Below are 22229 nucleotides of genomic sequence, written 5' to 3' on the forward strand. Positions count from 1 at the left end.
TCACAACTTAAAGGACAAATTCAGTAAAGCAAATATAAGAAAAACTGAATTTTTGTAAAATCTTACCTGTAAAATTCCTTTCTCTGAGTCCTCCGACAGTCGCCGCCTCTTCATATTCGTCACATATGGGGTATTAGACTTTGCTCCGAAGGAGTAGCTAGGCAACAGAATATGTTAACATTAAAGCTTTTAACATATCCCACCCTCAAGGGGTGGTCCCCTCAGTCAATACCCTCCTACTTCCTGCAACCATATCTCAGTTTTAGTGGAATAACAGTAGAGTATACAACCAAACCCCAAAAGAGGGGCGGGGGCGGCGACTGTCGGAGGACTCAGAGAAAGGAATTTTACAGGTAAGATTTTACAAAAATTCCGTTTTCTCTTACGTCCTCCGACAGTCGCCGCCTCTTCATATTCGTCACATATGGGGACGTCCCAAAGCAGTGCAAACATGAGGGGTGGGAAACGCATCCGCGCCGAAAGGCAACGCAGTCTCCGCATCAAAGAAAGGAACCTTACCAAAGGAAGGAACCCAGCTGGGCAACAGGAAAAACAAGTGCTCAACAGGAGCAACAACCCAGGAAAGGACAAATAACCAGGGGATAAAAAACTTATCCCAACAGCCAGTGGTCCCCACAAGGGACCCTAGGGAATCGCCGCACTAAGAACCTTGCGGCCAAAGGAAGCATCCGCCGATGCCTGAACATCTACTTTGTAGAATTTTGTGAAAGTGTGCACGGTCGACCAAGTCGCCGCCTTACACACCTGGGCTACAGAAGCCCCATGACGACAGGCCCAAGACGTACTCAGAGATCTAGTAGAGTGCGCCTTCACAGGCACAGGGGGAACCTTCCCCTGCAAAGCATAGGCCTGTTCAATGGTCTGCCTGATCCATTTGGCGATGGTAGAGGCCGACGCCGCCATGCCCTTCCGAGGACCCTCTGGAAGAACAAACAAGGAATCCGTCTTTCGAAAAGACTCAGTCGATGTAAGGTAAACCCTTATCGCCCGAACAACATCCAAAGAATGTAACCTCACCTCGTTTGGATGTGTAGGGTTCGCGCACAGCGAAGGCAAGACAATATCCTCATTAAGATGGAATTCCGAAACTCGTTTCGGAAGAAAAGAAGGATTAGGTCGCAAGACCACCTTATCCAAATGCTCCGACACTCTGCGAGCCGAAGTGATCGCAACCAAAAAGGCGACCTTTTTGGACAACATAGACAACGAGATCTCCCTGATCTGTTCAAAAGGAGCACGTTGCAACACAGATAGAACGAGATTCAAGTCCCAAGGGGGCAGAGGATCCCTCCTAGGGGGAACCAGATGCCGCACACCCTGAACAAAAGTGCCAACCAAGGAGTTGGAGGCCACGGGACGTTGAAACAGAACGGCCAGCGCAGACACCTGACCCTTTATCGTAGCCAGCGCCAAACGCTGATCGACACCCGTTTGAAGGAAGGACAGCACTCGGGAAACCGAGTACGTGCGGGGAGAAAATCCCCTGGACTCACACCAAGCAAAATAGGCCTTCCAAGTACGGTAATAAACCTTCCCCGAGGAAGACTTCCTCGCGTTGATCAAGGTATGAACGACCTCTGGGGAGAGACCCTTCTCCCTCAGGACCTCGGTCTCAACAGCCAGGCCATCAAAGCCAGCGACTGTAAAGCAGGATGGTATATTGGACCTTGAGACAGGAGATCGTCTCGAAGTGGCAGACGCCACGGGGCGTCGACCGCCAGATTCACGAGGTCTGCGTACCAGGACCGGCGAGGCCAGTCCGGTGCCACAAGAATCACCGTGCTGCGTTCCGAGTGTAACCTGCGAAGGAACCTGGACAGCAACTGAATCGGTGGAAACGCGTACATCAGCCTGTACTGATGCCACGGGGCCACTAACGCGTCCGACGCGTCTGCCCGAGGGTCGCGCGTCCTTGCCACGAACCTTCTCACCTTGTTGTTGAGACGAGACGCGAACAGGTCCACATCTGGAAGACCCCACTTCGCGCACAACATCTGGAAGACAGCCGGGTGGAGAGACCATTCCCCCTGATCCAGGGTCTGGCGACTCAGATAGTCCGCCTGCCAGTTCTCCACCCCCGGAATGTGAACCGCCGTTATCGCCGGGACATGAGTCTCGGCCCAAGTCAGAATGTCGGCCACTTCTCGAGCCGCTCGGGCACTCCTGGTGCCCCCTTGGTGGTTGATGTAGGCCACCGCCGTGGCATTGTCCGTCCGCAATTCCAGAATGTTGATCGTAAGGGAGGACTCTCCCTCCGACCAAGTCCCCTGGGCGGACAGAACGCCCAGAACACCACCCCAGCCCGACAGGCTGGCATCCGTGGTGATTACCGTCCACGAGATAGGACGAAACGACTTGCCCCCGGACACCATCGGGGACTGGAGCCACCACAGAAGGTCTCTTCTGGTGCGATGACTCAACGAGATTTGAAGATCCAGAGATTGAGGTCGCCCGTCCCACATGGACAGGATCTCCGCTTGGAGACCCCGCGTGTGAAACTGGGCGAAGGGAATCGCCTCGAAGGCCGAGACCATCAATCCCAGACATCTCATGCACGTCCGCAGAGACGAGTGCGGAACGTCCCTGAGGGACCTGACTTCCTCCTGAAGAGTTCTGAGTTTGTCTTCCGGCAGGAAGACCTTCGCCTGTACCGAGTCCAGAATCATTCCCAGGTAGGGAAGACGAACCGACGGACTCAGCGTCGACTTTGGAAAATTTATCGTCCAACCAAACTCCTGCAGAGTTTGCATCGTGACAGACAGGTCCTCCTCCAGACCCTGGCTGGTCGCAGACCGAACCAGAATGTCGTCCAGATACCCCAGGACAGAAATGCCCTGGGCCCTCAACAATGCCAGAACCGGTGCAAGCACCTTGGTGAAGACCCGCGGAGCCGAGGCGAGACCAAAAGGCAACGCCACGAACTGGTAGTGATCCTCCGCAATGGCAAATCGAAGGTACCTCTGGTGACCCTCGAAAATGGGGATGTGAAGATACGCATCCTTCAAATCGATGGAGGCCATGAATTCCCCCGGAACCAGGGCAGCCACCACCGACCGCAGGGATTCCATGCGGAACTTGCGAACCCGCACAGAGCGGTTCAGAGCCTTCAAGTCCAGAATTGGACGAACCTTGCCCTCCTTTCTGGGCACGGTGAACAGATTGGAATAAAACCCCCGAAATCTGTCCCGATGAGGCACCGGAACTACCACTCCCTGAGCCCTCAGGTCCCGCACCGCCAGATGTAGGTCCCGCAAACGCTCTGGAGACAGTTGAAGATTTGAGGGAAAAAATCTGCTCTCCGGCCGAGAGAGAAACTCGATCTTGTAACCAGATCGAACGATCTCCTGAACCCATCTGTCCCGCACACCGGCCAACCAGGGCTGAAGAAAACCGAGCAAGCGTCCCCCCACCCCAAAACTGGGTGAGGGCGCCCCTTCAGGCCGCACTGTTATGGGCTGCGGATCCGGATTGACCGGACTTCTGTTTTCCAGACCAGGGCTTCTTCTGAGAGCCTTGACCTTTGAACGGTTTGCCCTTGTAGTGCGACCGAAAGGCACGAAAGGACCCCTGAGGGGGCCGAAAATTAGCATGCTTCTTCCCAGAAGCCCCCTTAGCCTTGGGGAAATGGGGCAAGAGAGTGCTCTTACCTCCGGTGATCCCCTTAATCAACACATCCAAGGACTCCTCAAAAAGGCGAGACCCATCATAAGGCAGATTGGCTAAGGTCTTACGTGAAGACTGGTCCACCGACCAACATTTCAACCAAACCAGGCGGCGAGACAACACCGCCACGCTGTGCACACGTGCAGCCAATGGAACCAGGTTCAGGTCCGCATCACACAGATACATGACACCCTGGTGGATTTGATCCACCATATCCAGGGTCGCCGGCGAGGCCGAATCGGCCACTAGGACGCGCCTAAGCATCTGCGTCCAACTTGCGATCGCCTGGGCCGCCATGAGAGAAGCAAACAGAGCCTTAAGCATAGAACCCGTAACAGAATAAGTATGACGGGCAAGAGACTCCAATCTCCTATCCGTGGCATCACGGAACACAGGGGAATCCTCTGCAGGAATCGCAGTGGATTTGTTTAAAACCGCAATTGCGTGATCCACTGGGGGAGGCACACACCACCTTTCATCAGTGGAAGGCGAGAAAGGATAACGCAGCTTGAACCTACTTGGTACAGCAAAAGGTTTGCGCAGATTGCGCCATTGTTCCTTAACAGCGCGCTGAAAATCATCATTGCAGGGAAAAACCTGCGGCGTCCTGCGTTTTCTCTGCGTCCCATAAGCCGCCAAGGCAGTGGGGGGACACACTTCATCCTGCAAACGCAGCGTTTGCTTTATGGAAGCAATCAATTCATCCATGATTGCAAGCTCTTCAGGCGAGCCAGGGGGAGAATTATCAACCCCTTCAACTTCAGCCTCCACCTCGGACCCCACTAGATCCAGGGAGGAGCGGGACCCCGATAAGGAGGCCCCCGCCATAACAGCCCCATCACCTTCACCCTCCGAATCAGAGGAAAGAGCAACTCTGGGTCTTTTAGTAGATTGAGCAGCCACCAGCATCTGCACCTGAGCAGCAAGGCCAGCCACAATAGTGGCTAAATCCCCCCCTGGGCGGGAAACAGCGGTCCCCTGGCTTTCCACCAAGGCGGTAGGAAATTTGCCCTCCTGAGAATCCATTGCCCCTATAACAAATGCCGGATAATAAAGGGTTAACTGCCCCTTTCAACAAGCGCGGCGAGCGCAGCCCACCGCACCACACACAAGCACAATGAGACCCCCACAGGGAATATTAAACTTAACACAGGCAATGGATAGCAAGAACAGAAGGATAAAACCTGAGGAGACCCTCGCCGCTGCTGCTGCCTCGATCGGTGTTCCTGGAGAAGAGGAAGTGATGCTGCCAGGGCGCTCTATGAAAGCCTATGGGAGGCTACAAGAAAATGGCCGCCATGCATGTAGAACATGCGGCCGGAGCGAGTGTAGGCAAAATGGCGCCGTTTGGCGCCGAAACCGCCGCTCCACAGTACAGTAATGCACACATGTCATCCATGTATAAAAACACATGTCAGATCGCCGCAGCGATCGCTGTATAATGCCCAAACATGCCACAAAACATGCCCCACAGCACACAGCTTCGCACACTGACAAGGCTGACACACACAGTGTCACACAGCTCCCCCCCCTTGCAGCCCACAGCATGCAGCCGAGAGATAGGGAGACAAACAGTGTGAATAGAGGCAGGTTACACAGTCCCAGACTGACACCCCCCCAGACAGACAGGTCCCCACATAAATACACTTACCTCACAATGGCGTGGGGGACCCGCACAGGCGAACAAGCCGCTGCACATGAGGCAGGGAGAGTCGCATACAAGACGCACAGAATGGGGGTTAAGAAACCGCACAGCGTCCAGTGAGGTAGCCACCTCACCAATCATCCCTGCACCGAACAGGGATGGGTCATTCACTGTGCCAGGAGCGTTACCTGGCTGAACGCTCAATGGCAGGCTGGGAAGCCACTGACCCACGACCTGAGACCAGGGGGATCAGCCCGAGACCCAGCCCGCATGATCCTCTTCATCCGAAGAACTAACTAACGCTGACAAAAAGAACAGCTAAGTAAAGGTAGAGAGAAAACTCAAACAAAAATTCAAAAAAGAAGAAAGAGTCTGGGGCAGAAAGCCCCAGCACAGAGAGAGCCAGCCACTCCTGACAAGCTAGACATTAAAACTGAGATATGGTTGCAGGAAGTAGGAGGGTATTGACTGAGGGGACCACCCCTTGAGGGTGGGATATTTTAAAAGCTTTAATGTTAACATATTCTGTTGCCTAGCTACTCCTTCGGAGCAAAGTCTAATACCCCATATGTGACGAATATGAAGAAGCGGCGACTGTCGGAGGACGTAAGAGAAAGTGAAGTTTCTTCAGCTTTATTGTAGGGTTCAAATTGTTTACCTTGTAAGCAGGCTGAAGCAGTCAGTAGGTGCTGTCCTGGCTGGGAGGGCTGGGGTTAATGCTTTGCCTGGTTTTTTGGTCTTTTTGTTGGGTTGCTGTCTGGGTTTATCCCACCTGCATAATAAAAAAGGGACAGTGGTCTGGTTCAGAAGCCGAGCTGATGTTCCTGAACTTGTAGGAGAGAGACACGCGAGTGAGAGAGAAGCCAAAGAGCCTTAGTGAAACTGTAGGTTGTGAGACCTGTAAGGGATGGAGATGGACAAAGAGGCCAGCTGGAGTAGGAGAATGTCGATTGTCATGGTCTGCAACAGAGAGTTTAACTTGGCGTTCACCCTGAAGGCACCAGTGCTGGAGAAATGCCTTTGAAGCTCTGTAACTGCTGGATTGCTTCTTAGCAGGTATGCCGGGGCAGCAAACAAGCCTATAGTTAGGAGTAGGGACATAGGAAAGTATCATCATGTCTTGGCTGTTGGACTGTGAACTGTCTTTTTTGCATTTTGCCAAGTAAAGCATTGAAACATTGTCCTTGCTTGGTCTGAAGTTACTAAAGAGATGTATTATAAGTATCCGACACACACGGTTAACTAGTGGGTCTTTAGCACATTGGGGTATGAAGACATTAGTTCTGTGTAGAGTAACATGAAGATATAAGTAGTTGCCAAAAGTAATAGAAGGGGAACAAGCAACCTATTGATAGCGTGTACCTGCTATAGGTGGCATGGCCTCCAGCAGTGAGGGAGATGTTGTCGGTACTCCTTCCACCCACGGTCTATCTCCCATGGCAATGGGAGCTGATTATCCCACAGAGGTTCTCATCCTGTACAGAGGTATGGAGGTTCAAGAGTCAAGTTCCATGCACATGTGGAGCCTGCGCAGAGTACACGGCGGGGCCCACTCTGCTACTGGGGAATAGTAGTGGAATACATTGGACAGGTGGATGTGGACATTGGCTCAGCATATCCCCCTAAATTGCCGGTTACAGTGAAGGTGTACATTGTCACAAGGGACTGAGAGTTAACTGGAGAACAGCTGCAGCACAGTGTACATAGTGTACGTTTATCTCAAGTGCGGAGGTTCACCTTAAGGTTGAGTATTCCCTCATAGCAACCTCAGCTTTGTCCCAAGGCACTGGGGAAGATGGCACAAAACAAAGGTACCCCACATGTGTGTGTAAAGTGACCCTGCAACAAAGTGCCCTATGTAGCCCAGAAGAACCCACCACAGGGTAGGCCTCTCATGTGACCCACACTTGGCGCCCAACGAGTTAATGGGGGAACATGGAGAATGTGATAAACAACCACCGCCCTATCCTTACAAGCTAGCTGTTCGTAGAGCTACATGGGGCAAGTATAGGGCTCTTTCTTTATATTTAGAATATCTTCTAATACATTGTATTTTGGTTTCTACTTTCCAGTGTCTGCATTTTTTTCTTACATTATTGGGATTCCAGAACTTGATGAACTGGATTATCATTTAGAAAAGTGGAATTTAGATGGAGTTTAAATAAGCATTAGCCTTTGTTTGTGGTTCTTGCTTATTTTACGTTGGTATTTTGTTTTAAAATCTGCAACAATACCTAAACTAAGGCTTCTTTCACACAGCTGGGTAGCTGTGGCCACCGGATTCCTGCGGCAAGAACTGGCAGATTATTGCTGCTGGAATGACCAGGTGATCATTTAAACAAATGGTGGTCTGACAGCGGGTCCTGCTATTCTCATGTAGCCACACACAGGCAGATAGCAGGGGTCAGAGACAGATGTCCAATCCTAGACACAGTAAACTATGTTCAGGCTTTGTCATCTCTCCCTAACTGCAGCAAACTGCTCGGAGTGCTGCTACATGCTAACAGCAAAGGGTGCTGTCAGCCCGCCATTTATTTAAATGGGCTGAGAAGCCGCTGCTGATCGCATAACCCAGTCATTCCAGCAATAAAAAAACGCAGATTCTTGCCGCAGGAATCTAGTGGCCGCAGCTAACCGGCCGTGTGAAAGGGCCTACATGCTTCAATAGAGTAAACTATACATTTATGTATTCAAACAAAGAACTGAATGTCAGTAAGCATATAATTTAAATAATTTAATATGTTAAAATAATTGAATATGTGTTGTCCTTCCCGTTTCCTTTTAAGTAGGCTGTATGGAACACAAATGTGGAAGCGCTGGTTTGTAAAATTGATGTAATAGCAATAATCTCTAGTAGTCTTATGAAACTGGAGGACATGAAGTCTCCAACATCTATTATATATTACCCATTTCTGACCATCTCCTACCATATCTGTAGTCTTTAACCATCTTCTGTTTCCTGTCAGCTATCTCTGAGAGTTTTCTGTAGTATTACATTCACTAAATATTATGAGTGGCCCTTTTGGGATGTCAGGGGCCATACTTAAGGCCCCCTTTATTAAAAAAATAATAAGTTGACCCCCATTGCTCTGGACAGTATTGATCTACTGAATTAGGAAAATGATTCATACAAATATTATTATACTTCTCTAGTGCTGTGCAACTTTATTGGCATAATGGTACAGATTAACGCAGAAGAGGAAACCTGCTGTGACTGGCTGAAGGTGGCACTATATCAAGCAAAGAAATTACTGGTGTTATAGTGTATTCCTAAGGGTCACTTTTATCAATGTCATTAGATGTCATAGAACCCTGCTCTATTACAATTCTTCAAAAAGAAAATGTTGGCTGCGCCTCTCATTAACTCATAAATCGACCAGTTATACTTCTGTGAGTGTGTATGTATACAACAATGTAATTCAATCCCAAAACATCAAAATCAATTATTCAGTGACATGATATATTCCGCCACGTGTTAAAAAACAAAATACACAATTCATATGTGAGTACACAATTCATATGTGGCAGATTCATGTGATAACTTTTCTTTAAAGTGTACACCATGTGACAATTTCCCTAATCCTTCACCCTTGTGGATCTTAGATGACATTTATATACTGTGACTCCCATCACTATTCACCACTGCACTCACCTCCAACCAGGGCTGCCACTAGAAATCCCAGGGCCCCATACAGCCTACCTGACAGACCCCCCCCCCCCCCCAAAAAAAAAAAAACAAAAAAAAAACAAAGAAACAATCAAATCGATATTATCACAAAAAATATAAAAATACATGAAAATCATTATTACAAACATAACATAACTTACAAAATTCCAGCTAAATCTAAAATATAAAACTGTACTGAGATAAGATAATAAATAAAGCTCTCTGTGTGTAAAGGAGTTTTTGAGGTCTTGGGGTTCATTCACATGGGTACTGTGACCTTTACAGAGGTGAATCAGTGTCTATTTTTAATTTTTTATCACTCCCAGCATCCAGTGTTATCGTAAATCACTCCCCCTCAAAAAAAAAAAAAAAAACGAATCAGCAGATTCACCCCCTAAGCCATAAATTCTGTCTGAAGGTCAAAATTCTCCCCAAACAAAAATGCAATTATTCCTCCTCCGAGTCCTAACAAAAATCTTTGCCCCCCCCCCACCCAATCCTGCCTCCCAGCTCAAATCCCTCCTGAATTCCCCCTCCTATCTTCCTCAGCCCAAAAAATCACTTAGCTTAGCATGTATCCTCGTCTCAAATTCGTAATCCTAGTAAAAATCTTCTCCCCAAACCTCCCCTTTAAACACAATTCCCCCCTTTTCCCTCCTCCTAGAACAAATTCCCTATACCCCCCCTCCCATCACAAAGCCCCCCAATCCCCACTCCCAGCACAAATTCCCCTCAATCGCCACTCCCAGCACAAGTCCTGCCCAATCTCAACTCCCAGCACAAATCCCCCCTGCAAATCCCTCCTTCCAGCACAAATCCCCCTCAGTCCACACTCCCAGCACAAATCCCCCTTAGTCCTCACTCCCAGCACAAATCCCACCCCAATCCCTCCTCCCAGCACAAATTCCACCACATTTCCCCCTCCTAGCCCAAATATCCCTCAAACCCCCTGCCAGCACAAATCCCCCCCCCCGCAAATCCACAACCCTCTGCCAGTTAACTTTCCCAGCTCAAACTCCTCCTCCCTATTCAAATGCCACTCAGCACAAACATTCCCCCCAATCCCCCCTCCTGGCTCAAATTCCCCAAACCCTCCTACTACTACCGAGAGCATAACACAGCGCACCTCCTCCGGCTCACAACTCTCCACCACTTTGCCTCTCACTGCTCTAGGAGTCTTGGTGGGCAGCAGCTAAACCCCCCCCCCCCCCCCCCCCAGGATGCGACCATGTCTGTACCTATCCATCCATCGGTTGAAATCCTGCATGAGGGAGAGGGGCAGAAACCGGCTTCTAGCTGCTGGAGGAAGAGATACACAGGGCATCCTTCTGCAATTGCCCTCCCCCGCCCCAGCTATCCTCCTGTTGTCCAGGCCCCCCTTTGTGCCTGGGCCCCCTAGAGGAGTACTGGTAGTACCCCCCCCATGGTGGCCCTGCCTCCAATATTGCGATCCTCAGTATAGCAGCACCCGACTCCGCCCAATGTGTATTGTCACAGTCACATGACTTCTCAGGGGTTCCCTGAATGGAAGGGATATGTGCCATATATGAACTGGTACTCACATATGAATTGTGTATTTAGTTTTTTAACACATAGAGGAATGTATCATGTCACCAAATAATTTATTTAGACTTTTTGTGTTAGAATGACATTGTTGTATATACAGTATCTCACAAAAGTGAGTACACCCCTCACATTTTTGTAAATATTTTATTATATCTTTTCATGTGACAACACTGAAGAAATGACACTTTGCTACAATGTAAAGTAGTGAGTGTACAGCTTGTATAACAGTGTAAATTTGTGTCTATACGGGGCACAGGGGCGCCGCCCCCCTAATCTATGCGCCCAGTCCCTAATCTACAAGCAGGGCGCCAGACGCATGAATTTCAAAGGGGTTTTCTTTTTTGAAGCATGTGATTAGAGCCTGGGGCTTTAATTGGCTTCAGAAATTATTTTTTGCTATTGTCCTCCTGATTCTCCTCCCGACCAATCAGGAAGTGGCTCATAAGACCCGATTGGCCAGGGAGTCTTAGGACTCCCGGCCAATTGGGGTCTCAGGACGTACTTTCTGTTCAGCTGGTAGGAGAAGCAACGTCCCCGAAACAAGGAGAAACAAGGAGAACCTGGAGCAGCAGCCCCACCTTGGATCCTTGTCATCTGCCTCCTAAGGTAAGGAGGCCTCTGAACGCCAATGTCCCATCCATCTCCCCGAAGGGGGTATGGCATTGGTTTGCTACCTCCCCCCCTAAAATATCGAGCGCCAGCCACCACTTTTCATAAGTCTATTTCCCAAAGGCAACCTCTGGATATGACACTGAGCACGTGCACTCAGTCCTAAACCGCTGTATGGTCTTGGCCACCGTGCTGCAGCTCAGTTTCAGGGCCTTGGCAATCTTCTTATAGCCTAGGCCATCTTTATGTAGAGCAACAATTCTTTTTTTCAGATCCTCAGAGAGTTCTTTGCCATGAGGAACTTCCAGTGACCAGTATGAGAGAGTGAGAGCGGTAACACCAAATTTAACACACCTGCCCTCCATTCACACCAGAGACCTTGTAACACTAATGAGTTACATGACAGTGGGGAGGGAAAATTGCTAATTGGGCCCAATTTGGACATTTTCACTTAGGGGTGTACTCACTTTTGTTGCCAGCGGTTTAGAAATTAATGGCTGTGTTGTTGGTATATTTACCTGCTCTGGAAAAAAGGATGCACTCGCGTCCTTTGCAGTGTGTGGGAGAGTTTTGGCTACGCTTGATAGTTTACCATATGCAATAATTCATAAACTCAATAAAAAATATACATAAAATCAATACACATATTCCTAGTGTATTCCAACAGTGCATAAATTAATTGATATAAAGTGCACCGTGCAGCGTAAACCAAAATACTGTACAAATAATGCTTTTATAAGTGCTAGGTGTCAGTGCAAAAAAAGATCACTGTAAGGGTTCTTTCAGACGGCCGCTCCGCTGTTTTTCTCCGCTGCGGGACTTTTTTTTTTTTTTTTTCATGTCCGCATATCATCCCATCCGTTTGCGGATGATATGCGGACATAATGTAAGTCTATGGGCATTGCGGATGTCAGCGGATGACACCGCTGACATCCGATTTTCCTTCCTTTCCGTTTTTTGAACGGAGGAAAAATAGGGTTCTGTTCCGTTCCAAAAAACGGAACAGAACTGAAAGGAAGAAAATCGGATGTCAGCGGATGGTCATCTGCTGACATCCGCAATGCCATTGACTTACATTATGTCCACTAATCATCCGCAAAAAAATAGGATGATTTGCGGACATACGGAGCGGCCGTGTGAAAGAGCCCTAACAGTGCTCAGTGTGTTTTGCAAGCTTTATTAGGTAAATGCGCTTAATAGTGTAGTTAGTACAGAGGAAAGAAGTGTACTAACAATAATATTGTAAAATCCTCTGTTCAGAGGTTCTATAAGTGCTCAAAGTCAATAGTTATACACATGGGTGTGAGAAAAATATATACAGTGCCTTACGAAAGTATTCGGCCCCCTTGAACTTTGCGACCTTTTGCCACATTTCAGGCTTCAAACATAAATAAAAAATAAAATAAAAGTAATGTGAAAGTTATTAGTGGGAAGATTACTCCCAGTGCTCTATGCCCAACCGTGAGTGCCAGTTACTTCCGGCGTAGAATGACCGGTTTCGGTGAGGGTGCTGGTAGTGCCTATACCCGTGGCCCCCCACTAGGTACAGCACTCACCCTTCCGAATTCCCCTTTTGACAGGGGTGCTGGCTATGTATGTAGTCCTAGGCTACTGGTTCCCACGAGTCTTGGGCTTCCCTGGTGTCTGTGGCAGGATCGGCTGTTAGTCCCTTCACTGGAAGTCCGTAGGGTCTGGTGGGCTCAGAGAACAAACAGGGGATCCCCCATGGTGTAGTATGCAGGGTAAAAGTTCAATAAAAAAGCAGTAAACTCACAATTGGGCACACGTTATTCAGCGGGGAAACACAGGGACACTTCCACGTTCCACGGTCCGAACTCCCCTAACCTGAAGTGGTGTTGACGCTGTAAGCTCCGCCCTATGCATTTCGTCATCAAGGCGTCATCTGGAGCTGCCGCGTAGGCCCGTATTTTTTATATACAGTGCCTTGCGAAAGTATTCGGCCCCCTTGAACTTTGCAACCTTTTGCCACATTTCAGGCTTCAAACATAAAGATATAAAACTGTAATTTTTTGTGAAGAATCAACAACAAGTGGGACACAATCATGAAGTGGAACAAAATTTATTGGATATTTCAAACTTTTTAAAAAAATAAAAAACTGAAAAATTGGGCGTGCAAAATTATTCAGCCCCCTTAAGTTAATACTTTGTAGCGCCACCTTTTGCTGCGATTACAGCTGTAAGTCGCTTGGGGTATGTCTCTATCAGTTTTGCACATCGAGAGACTGAAATTTTTGCCCATTCCTCCTTGCAAAACAGCTCGAGCTCAGTGAGGTTGGATGGAGAGCATTTGTGAACAGCAGTTTTCAGTTCTTTACACAGATTCTCGATTGGATTCAGGTCTGGACTTTGACTTGGCCATTCTAACACCTGGATATGTTTATTTGTGAACCATTCCATTGTAGATTTTGCTTTATGTTTTGGATCATTGTCTTGTTGGAAAACAAATCTCCGTCCCAGTTTCAGGTCTTTTGCAGACTCCATCAGGTTTTCTTCCAGAATGGTCCTGTATTTGGCTCCATCTATCTTCCCATCAATTTTAACCATCTTCCCTGTCCCTGCTGAAGAAAAGCAGGCCCAAACCATAATGCTGCCACCACCATGTTTGACAGTGGGGATGGTGTGTTCAGGGTGATGAGCTGTGTTGCTTTTACGCCAAACATAACGTTTTGCATTGTTGCCAAAAAGTTCGATTTTGGTTTCATCTGACCAGAGCACCTTCTTCCACATGTTTGGTGTGTCTCCCAGGTGGCTTGTGGCAAACTTTAAATGACACTTTTTATGGATATCTTTAAGAAATGGCTTTCTTCTTGCCACTCTTCCATAAAGGCCAGATTTGTGCAGTATACAACTGATTGTTTCCTATGGACAGAGTCTCCCACCTCAGCTGTAGATCTCTGCAGTTCATCCAGAGTGATCATGGGCCTCTTGGCTGCATCTCTGATCAGTCTTCTACTTGTATGAGCTGAAAGTTTAGAGGGACGGCCATGTCTTCGTAGATTTGCAGTGGTCTGATACTCCTTCCATTTCAATATTATCCCTTGCACAGTGCTCCTTGGGATGTTTAAAGCTTGGGAAATCTTTTTGTATCCAAATCCGGCTTTAAACTTCTCCATAACAGTTTCTCGGACCTGCCTGGTGTGTTCCTTGTTCTTCATGATGCTCTCTGCGCTTTAAACGGATCTCTGAGACTATCACAGTGCAGGTGCATTTATACGGAGACTTGATTAAACACAGGTGGATTCTATTTATCATCATTAGTCATTTAGGTCAACATTGGATCATTCAGAGATCCTCACTGAACTTCTGGAGAGAGTTTGCTGCACTGAAAGTAAAGGGGCTGAATAATTTTGCACGCCCAATTTTTCAGTTTTTTATTTGTTAAAAAAGTTTGAAATATCCAATAAATTTCGTTCCACTTCATGATTGTGTCCCACTTGTTGTTGATTCTTCACAAAAAAATTACAGTTTTATATCTTTATGTTTGAAGCCTGAAATGTGGCAAAAGTTCAAGGGGGCCGAATACTTTCGTAAGGCACTGTATATATTTTTCTCACACCCATGTGTATAACTATTGACTTTGAGCACTTATAGAACCTCTGAACAGAGGATTTCACAAAATTATTGTTAGTACACTTCTTTCCCCTGTACTATCTACACTATTAAGCGCATTTACCTAATAAAGCTTGCAAAACACACTGAGCACCATTACAGTGATCTTTTTTTTTGCACTGACACCTAGCACTTATAAAAGCATTATTTGCACTGTATTTTGGTTTACGCTGCACGGTGCACTTTATATCAATTAATTTATGCACTGTTGGAATACACTAGGAATATGTGTGTTGATTTTATGTATATTTTTTATTGAGTTTATGAATTATTGCGTATGGTAAACTATCAAGCGTAGCCAAAACCCTCCCACACACTGCAAAGGACGCGAGTGCATCCTTTTTTCCAGAGCAGGTAGCGCCATATACCAACAACACTTTTTATCTATTTATTTTGACCCCTGGATATCCAGGGGTAGGTTGGTGGCAGCTTACACCTGACGGTTATACATAGATACTCCATAGCGCTGGTCATACTTGAGTTTACATTAATGGCTGTGTGTTGAGTTATTTTGAGGAGACAGGAAACTTACACTGTTATACAAGCTGTACACTCACTACTTTACATTGTAGCAAAGTGTCATTTCTTCAGTGTGGTCACAGGAAAATATATAATAAAATATTTACAAAAATGTGAGGGGTGTACTCACTTTTGTGAGATACTGTATACACACACACACGCATAGAAGTATAACTGGACGATTTATTCGTTTATGAGAGGCACAGCCAGCATTTTTTCAATTTATTCATACAATAATTTGTCTTGCTGCTATCCAAATAGATTAGGCCCCTTTCACACTTGTGTGACTTGTCATGCGATTTGGGACTGCAAAATCGCATGACAAGTCGTTCTCCATTATTTTCAATGAGCCCCATTCATATCTGTGCGACTTGAAGTCGCACCGACTTCAAAGTAGTCCTGCACTACTTTTGGCATGATTGTGATGCATTTTGAGTAAAAGACATTATAAGCCCAGTCAAACTCGCATCAAAATTGCGGCAAAAAGTCACGTAAAAATCGTGGTAAAATTGTGCGACTTTGAAGTCGCACAAGTGTGAAAGGGGCCTAACTATTAGGAACACAGAAGTTAAGGGAGCGTGGGATAACACACATTGGCTTACTATTACAGTGGTGTGGTGTTGTAAGAGATACTGAATGCAGATATCCAGCAGGGATGACCAGATACATGGGCTGCACTTCAAGGAATCAGGAACCAGACCAAGTACGAATAAATAACGTTTATTAGTATAAATAATACCCTTCCAACACCAACACACCATAAACAAGGTAAAATTGAGAAATAACTCTGATAGTGCAGCAAACCCAGAACAACAACCTAACTAACAAATGCTATGTGAAAAAATGGAGGGCGCTCACAACAGGGCAGGATCGGGACTGGGATTGGGAACAAGGGGAGCGGAGCAGGATACAGGGTACTGAATGCAGGATACTGGATTCAGGGTACAGGAAGCAGGTTACAAGATACAGGGTCAGGCAGGAACACGGCTCACAAGCACTGAAGCACAGATATAAGTTAAGGGAGGTATTATATACCTTCCAAGCAGTCAGTATCAGATGGAGCCTAATTATTGGAATCAGTTGGCTGCTGAGGACACCCAATGGTGGCACCCAGAATTGCACCCTGGGAACAGTGCCACCAGCAGTTGAGCCAAGTCCTGACAGAGGTCTTCTATTACTGATTCTATTAACCGCTTGCCGACCCGTCATAGTACATATACTGCGGCAAGGTGGCATGTGCAGCCAGGGCATCATTTGATTGTTATAAGATCACATGATCACAATGTAAACAAAGCTGTTATGAATGAATCTCATTCATAACAACTCTGCTTCTTATACGAGTGAGCTGTGATTGGCTCACAGCTATCACACGATGATCACAGATCACTAGTAATAACAGCTGTCATGAATGTAACCCATTCATGACAGTTGAAAACATTGCTTTTACAATGATCATTATTGTAACAACAATCAAATTGTAAAAAAAAAAAAGGTGACACGGAACTACTCTGATGAAAGTATGTAAAAAAAAGAAAAAAAAAATGTAAAAAAAGAAAATAATAAAAAAAAAAAAAATTGAATAAAAATTATTTTAGCATTTTATTTTTATTTTTTTATTAACTGTAGCACCCTGCAGGTAGGTGCTAGGTAAAGTATAGTGGGCCTTGGCTTAAGGTGACCAGATTTTTAAAATGAAATCCGGGGACATATATTTTTTTTTATTAGCAAATTGTAAATTATTGTATAAGCATATTTTCCTCAAATTATATATGCAGTATATTTGCTACGTATTTATAAATTTATTGTATGATATACATGTTATTTCTCACATTTCCTCCTTAAAAAAAAAAAAGCTACTTCTTCGAATTTTTGAGATATGACTACCAAATGTTATGAAGATAAGATAGAGAAAAACAGAGTGCAGAGTTCAGAAGTGAGCTACATAAAGAATGCAAGTCTCAGCTGTGCCCATCTATGCAGCCTGACCAGTGCTCAGCAATGCAGCGTCACCAGTGCCCTTCCAATGCAGCCTCACCAGTGCCCTTCCAATGCAGCCTCACCAGTGCCCATCCAATGCAGCCTGCCCAGGGCCCATCCAATGCAGCGTGCCCAGGGCCCATCCAATGCAGCCTGCCCAGGGCCCATCCAATGCAGCCTGCCCAGGGCCCATCCAATGCAGCGTGCCCAGGGCCCATCCAATGCAGCCTGACTAGTGCCCATCCAATGCAGCCTGACCAGTACCTAGCAGTGCAGCCTGACAAGTGCCTAGGAATACAGCTTGACCAGTGCCCACCCAATGCAGCCTGACCAGTGCCCACCCAATGCAGCCTGACCAATGCACAGCCAATGCAGCCTGACCAGTGCCCATCTATGCAGCTTCACCAGTGCCCATCTACACAGCCTCACCAGTGCCCATCTACGCAGCCCCACCAGTGCCCATCTACACAGCCTCACCAGTGCCCATCTACGCAGCCTCACCAGTGCCCATCTATGCAGCCTCCCCGATGCCCAGCAATGCAGCCTCACCAGTGCCCAGCAATGCAGCCTCACCAGTGCCCATCCAATGCAGCCTCACCAGTGCCCAGCAACGCAGCCTGACCAGTGGCCAGCAATTTAGTATCACCAGTGCCCAGCAATGCAGCCTCACCAGTGCCCAGCAATGCAGCCTCACCAGTGCCCAGGAATGCAGCCTCAGAAGTGCCACTGAATGCAGCCTCACCAGTGCCCAGCAATGCAGCCTCACCAGTGCCAAGCAATTTAGTCTCACCAGTGCCCAGCAATTTAGATTCACCAGTGCCCAGGAATGCAGCCTCACCAGTGCCCAGCAATTTAGTCTCACCAGTGCCCATCCAATTCAGCCTCACCAGTGCCCAGCAACTCAGCCTGATCAGTGCCCAGCAATTTAGTCTCACCATGCCCAGCAATGCAGCCTCACCAGTGCCCAGCAATACAGCCTCACCAGTGCCCAGGAATGCAGCCTCACCAGTGCCCAGGAATGCAGCCTCACCAGTGCCCAGGAATGCAGCCTCACCAGTGCACAGCAAGGCAGCCTCACCAGTGCCAAGCAATTTAGTCCCACCAGTGCCCAGAAATTAAGTTTCACCAGTGCCCAGGAATGCAGCTTCACCAGTGCCCAGCAATTTAGTTTCACCAGTGCCCAGCAATTTAGTCTGACCAGTGCCCATCCAATGCAGCCTCACCAGTGCCCAGCAATGCAGCCTCACCAGTGCCCAGGAATGCAGCCTCAGAAGTGCCACTAAATGCAGCCTCACCAGTGCCCAGCAATGCAGCCTCACCAGTGCCAAGCAATTTAGTCTCAACAGTGCCCAGCAATTTAGATTCACCAGTGCCCAGGAATGCAGCCTCACCAGTGCCCAGCAATTTAGTCTCACCAGTGCCCATCCAATGCAGCCTCACCAGTGCCCAGCAACTCAGCCTGATCAGTGCCCAGCAATTTAGTCTCACCAGTGCCCAGCAATGCAGCCTCACCAATGCCCAGCAATACAGCCTCACCAGTGCCCAGGAATGCAGCCTCACCAGTGCCCAGGAATGCAGCCTCAGCAGTGCCAATGAATGCAGCCTCACCAGTGCACAGCAAGGCAGCCTCACCAGTGCCAAGCAATTTAGTCCCACCAGTGCCCATCAATTTAGTTTCACCAGTGCCCAGGAATGCAGCCTCACCAGTGCCCAGCAATTTAGTTTCACCAGTGCCCAGCAATTTAGTCTGACCAGTGCCCATCCAATGCAGCCTCACCAGTGCCCAGCAACTCAGCCTGATCAGTGCCCAGCAATGCAGTCTCACATGTGCCCAGCAATTTTGTCTCACCAGTGCCCAGCAATGCAGCCTCACCAGTGCCCAGCAATTTAGTCTCACCAGTGCCCAGCAATGCAGCCTCACCAGTGCTCAGCAATTTAGTTTCACCTGTGCCCAGCAATGCAGCCTCACCAGTGCCCAGCAATGCAGCCTCATCAGTGCCCAGGAATTCATCCTCAGCAGTGCCCAACAATGCAGCCTCACCAGTGCCCAGGAATGCAGCCTTACCAGTGCCCAGGAATGCAAGTTCACCAGTGTCCAACAATGCAGGTTCACCAGTGCCCAGCAATGCAGCCTCACCAGTGCCCAGCAATGCAGCCTCACCAGTGCCCAGGAATACAGCCTCACCAGTGCAGGGGATCAGGGAGGAAAGCGGAGGTGAGAGAGGCGAGCCGCATCACATCTTCACACAGGCCGGCGTCCCCCACTGTTTCAGCTTTAATTTGAATCACCGGGCTCCCGCATCACACAAGTCCCGCTTTCTGGATCGGCTCCTACCTATGACAGACAGCACACGTCCCGCCATTGGACAAGTATGCTGTCTATCAAAGGAGTCAAACAAGGAGGCGGGACTTTGGGTGACAGCGGCACCTGGCGATTCAAATTAAAGTTGAAACAGTGGGGGACGCCGTCCTGTGTGAAGATGTGATGCGGCTCTCCTCTCTCTCTCCTCTGCTCATAGTTTTATCTATTTCAATCCCTATCAGTGCTCATCAGTGATGGAGAAAAAAAAACCCTTTTTTGCAAAATTTTAAAACAGAAACTCACCTCCTCCTGGCATGTGGCCATTACATTCTGAGTCTGCAGCTCAATTCATCAAGGCAATCCCGCCCCTCTGGACTACATTGCCCTTAATTCCTTGCACTGCTTGTCATATGTCATCCACGAGGGAGGGGGAAGGAAGAACACTGTGCTCTGCTCTCTCCAGTCTCCCTATTGCCACTGAACAGAGATAGATGGGAGGCAGTAGCAGAAGTAGGAGAAGAGCAGCACTATTCATCCCTCCCCCCTGCTCGGCAGGTGCACTGGCTCCACTTTTACAGAGCTCTGCATATCGGCCCTGCCCATCCCCCGACATCAATGCTTAGATCTGACAGCTCCACTCACTGTCACTGCAGCGGTATGTCCCCCTTGCCCACCAATCCCTTCCTGTGCTGGATAATTCTTCACACTAATCAATGTCCAGCTACTACCTAGGGGGCTGTCAGCATTAGGTATGAGAGCTGTCCCTGAATCCAGGGACAGAACCGGGGACAGATTAGATACGGCGACAGGGTCCTCAATTCGGGGACTGTCCCCGGAAACCAGGGACGTCTGGTCACCCTACCTTGGCTGCTTAACAGCAGGGCCATGATTTCAGCTGACTGTCATGTCCCCCAGTGAGGTTACTGAGAGGGGAGTCTCCTCACTGGCTCTGTGAGAGGATTCTCATAGGGCAGTGGAGGAAACCCAATCAGTGGCTCAGTCAGACTTGTATCTACCCCAGAAGGCAGATTCTTTCTGGGAGTGGGTATAAGGAATCTGGGAGTGGGTATAAGTTCTGAAGGAAGGCATGACGCAGTGTCTTTGGCGGGAAGCAGAGTCCCAGGAGGGAGAGTACGGCTGTCTCTCCTCCTGTCAGAGGAAGCGGGTGTCCCGGGTGGCAGCCTGGGAATCCAAAGAGTGTGAAGCTGAGCTGCAGAGGGATCCGGTGTGCCGAGAACCAGCGGAGAGAGAGAGGGGTCCAGTTCCAGGAAAGCCTACAAAGGTCGTGAGTACTGTGGACTGCCCCTGGGGGTCTGCCTAGCGTCAGAGGGGACCACTCCCGAGAAGGTTCTAGGGATCCAGGAGTCAGCTAGAGGTTAAAGCGGGTGCCTAGTCAGAGGACCCTGAAGTATTAGAGGGGGTACCTAGGTAGAGGACCCTGAATTGTGAGAGGGGTCGCCTGTAGTTTGGGCCCTGAAGAGTCACTGTACAGTGGGAAGTGTACAAGTTAAGGGTTGTAGCAGCACAAGTATCTACCCAGAGCTACCTCAGCCAGTGCAGGGCTGGAGGGAGCTGTTCAGTGACTTTTAAGCCAAAGCAGTGTCAGGAGTCAAGTGTTATACAGTCCTGGATCTTCTGAATTAAAGTCGAGGTTCCAGCACAGTTTCAGTACTACAGTATCTAGAAGCGTCAGAAAGCGCTGGTCGGCATTCAGCTGGCGTCAAGACAGCGCCAACAGGTATTTTTTTTCAAGTGTTCCAAAGTGTACCTGGTTGAGCCAGAGGAGTATCCCACTCATTCCCTTCTCCCATCCCCTAAATACAATAAAACCAACAAAGCAAAAATGCCAGAAATGGTCATTGTCTCAGTTCTCACATCTGGGTTCCCAGCTCAAATGTGCTGAAAGTGTTACCGGTAACAATGGCAGACCCACCTTAGGCTCAAGGCCTAGAAATCCTGCTACATAACATACTGTCACTGTCAGTCAGTGTCCCTGATCACCACCACACCAGTCATCTGATGACACTGTATATAAATATAAATATATATACTGTATATATATATATATATATATATATATATATATATATATATAAATATATATACCACAGTTTGTATATGCTATAACTTTCACATAAACCAGTAATTTTACACTTATTGGAATTTTTTTTTTTTTACCAAAGACATAAAACAGAATACATTTTGGCCTAGATTTATGATGAAATTTGATTTTATTAGGTATTTTTTATAACAAAGTAGAAAATGTAATTTTTTTCCAAAACTGTCATTCTTTTTTTGTTTATATAATAAAAAATATAAAAACCCAGTGGTGATTAAATACCACCAAAAGAAAGCTCTATTTGTGCAAAAACTAATTATGTAAACTTCATTTGCGTACAGTGTTGCTTGACCACAAGATTGCCAGTTAAAGTAGCGCAATACTGAAAAGCAAAAAATGGTCTGGTCATGAAGGGGTAAAAACCTTCTGGAGGTCAAGTGGTTAAAGTGGAATTAAAATCCACTTGTACCTACAGGTAAGCCTATGATAAGGCTCACCTGTAGGTACCGTGAATATGTCCTAAACTTGCATGACGCAACCAGCCTATGCGCTCTGAAGGGACGGCATACCA

The 22229-nt window shown here is 47.7% G+C and overlaps 1 protein-coding gene across 1 annotated transcript in view; it reads left to right on the forward strand.

The window, feature by feature from the left end:
• IL20RB (interleukin 20 receptor subunit beta) overlaps positions 1-22229 on the forward strand; it is an 80254-nt gene that overhangs the window by 25264 nt on the left and 32761 nt on the right. The window lies entirely within an intron of this gene.

The sequence above is a fragment of the Pelophylax lessonae genome (assembly GCF_965119305.1).
Source record: "Pelophylax lessonae genome assembly, chromosome: 3".
Taxonomy (NCBI): Eukaryota; Metazoa; Chordata; class Amphibia; order Anura; family Ranidae; genus Pelophylax; species Pelophylax lessonae.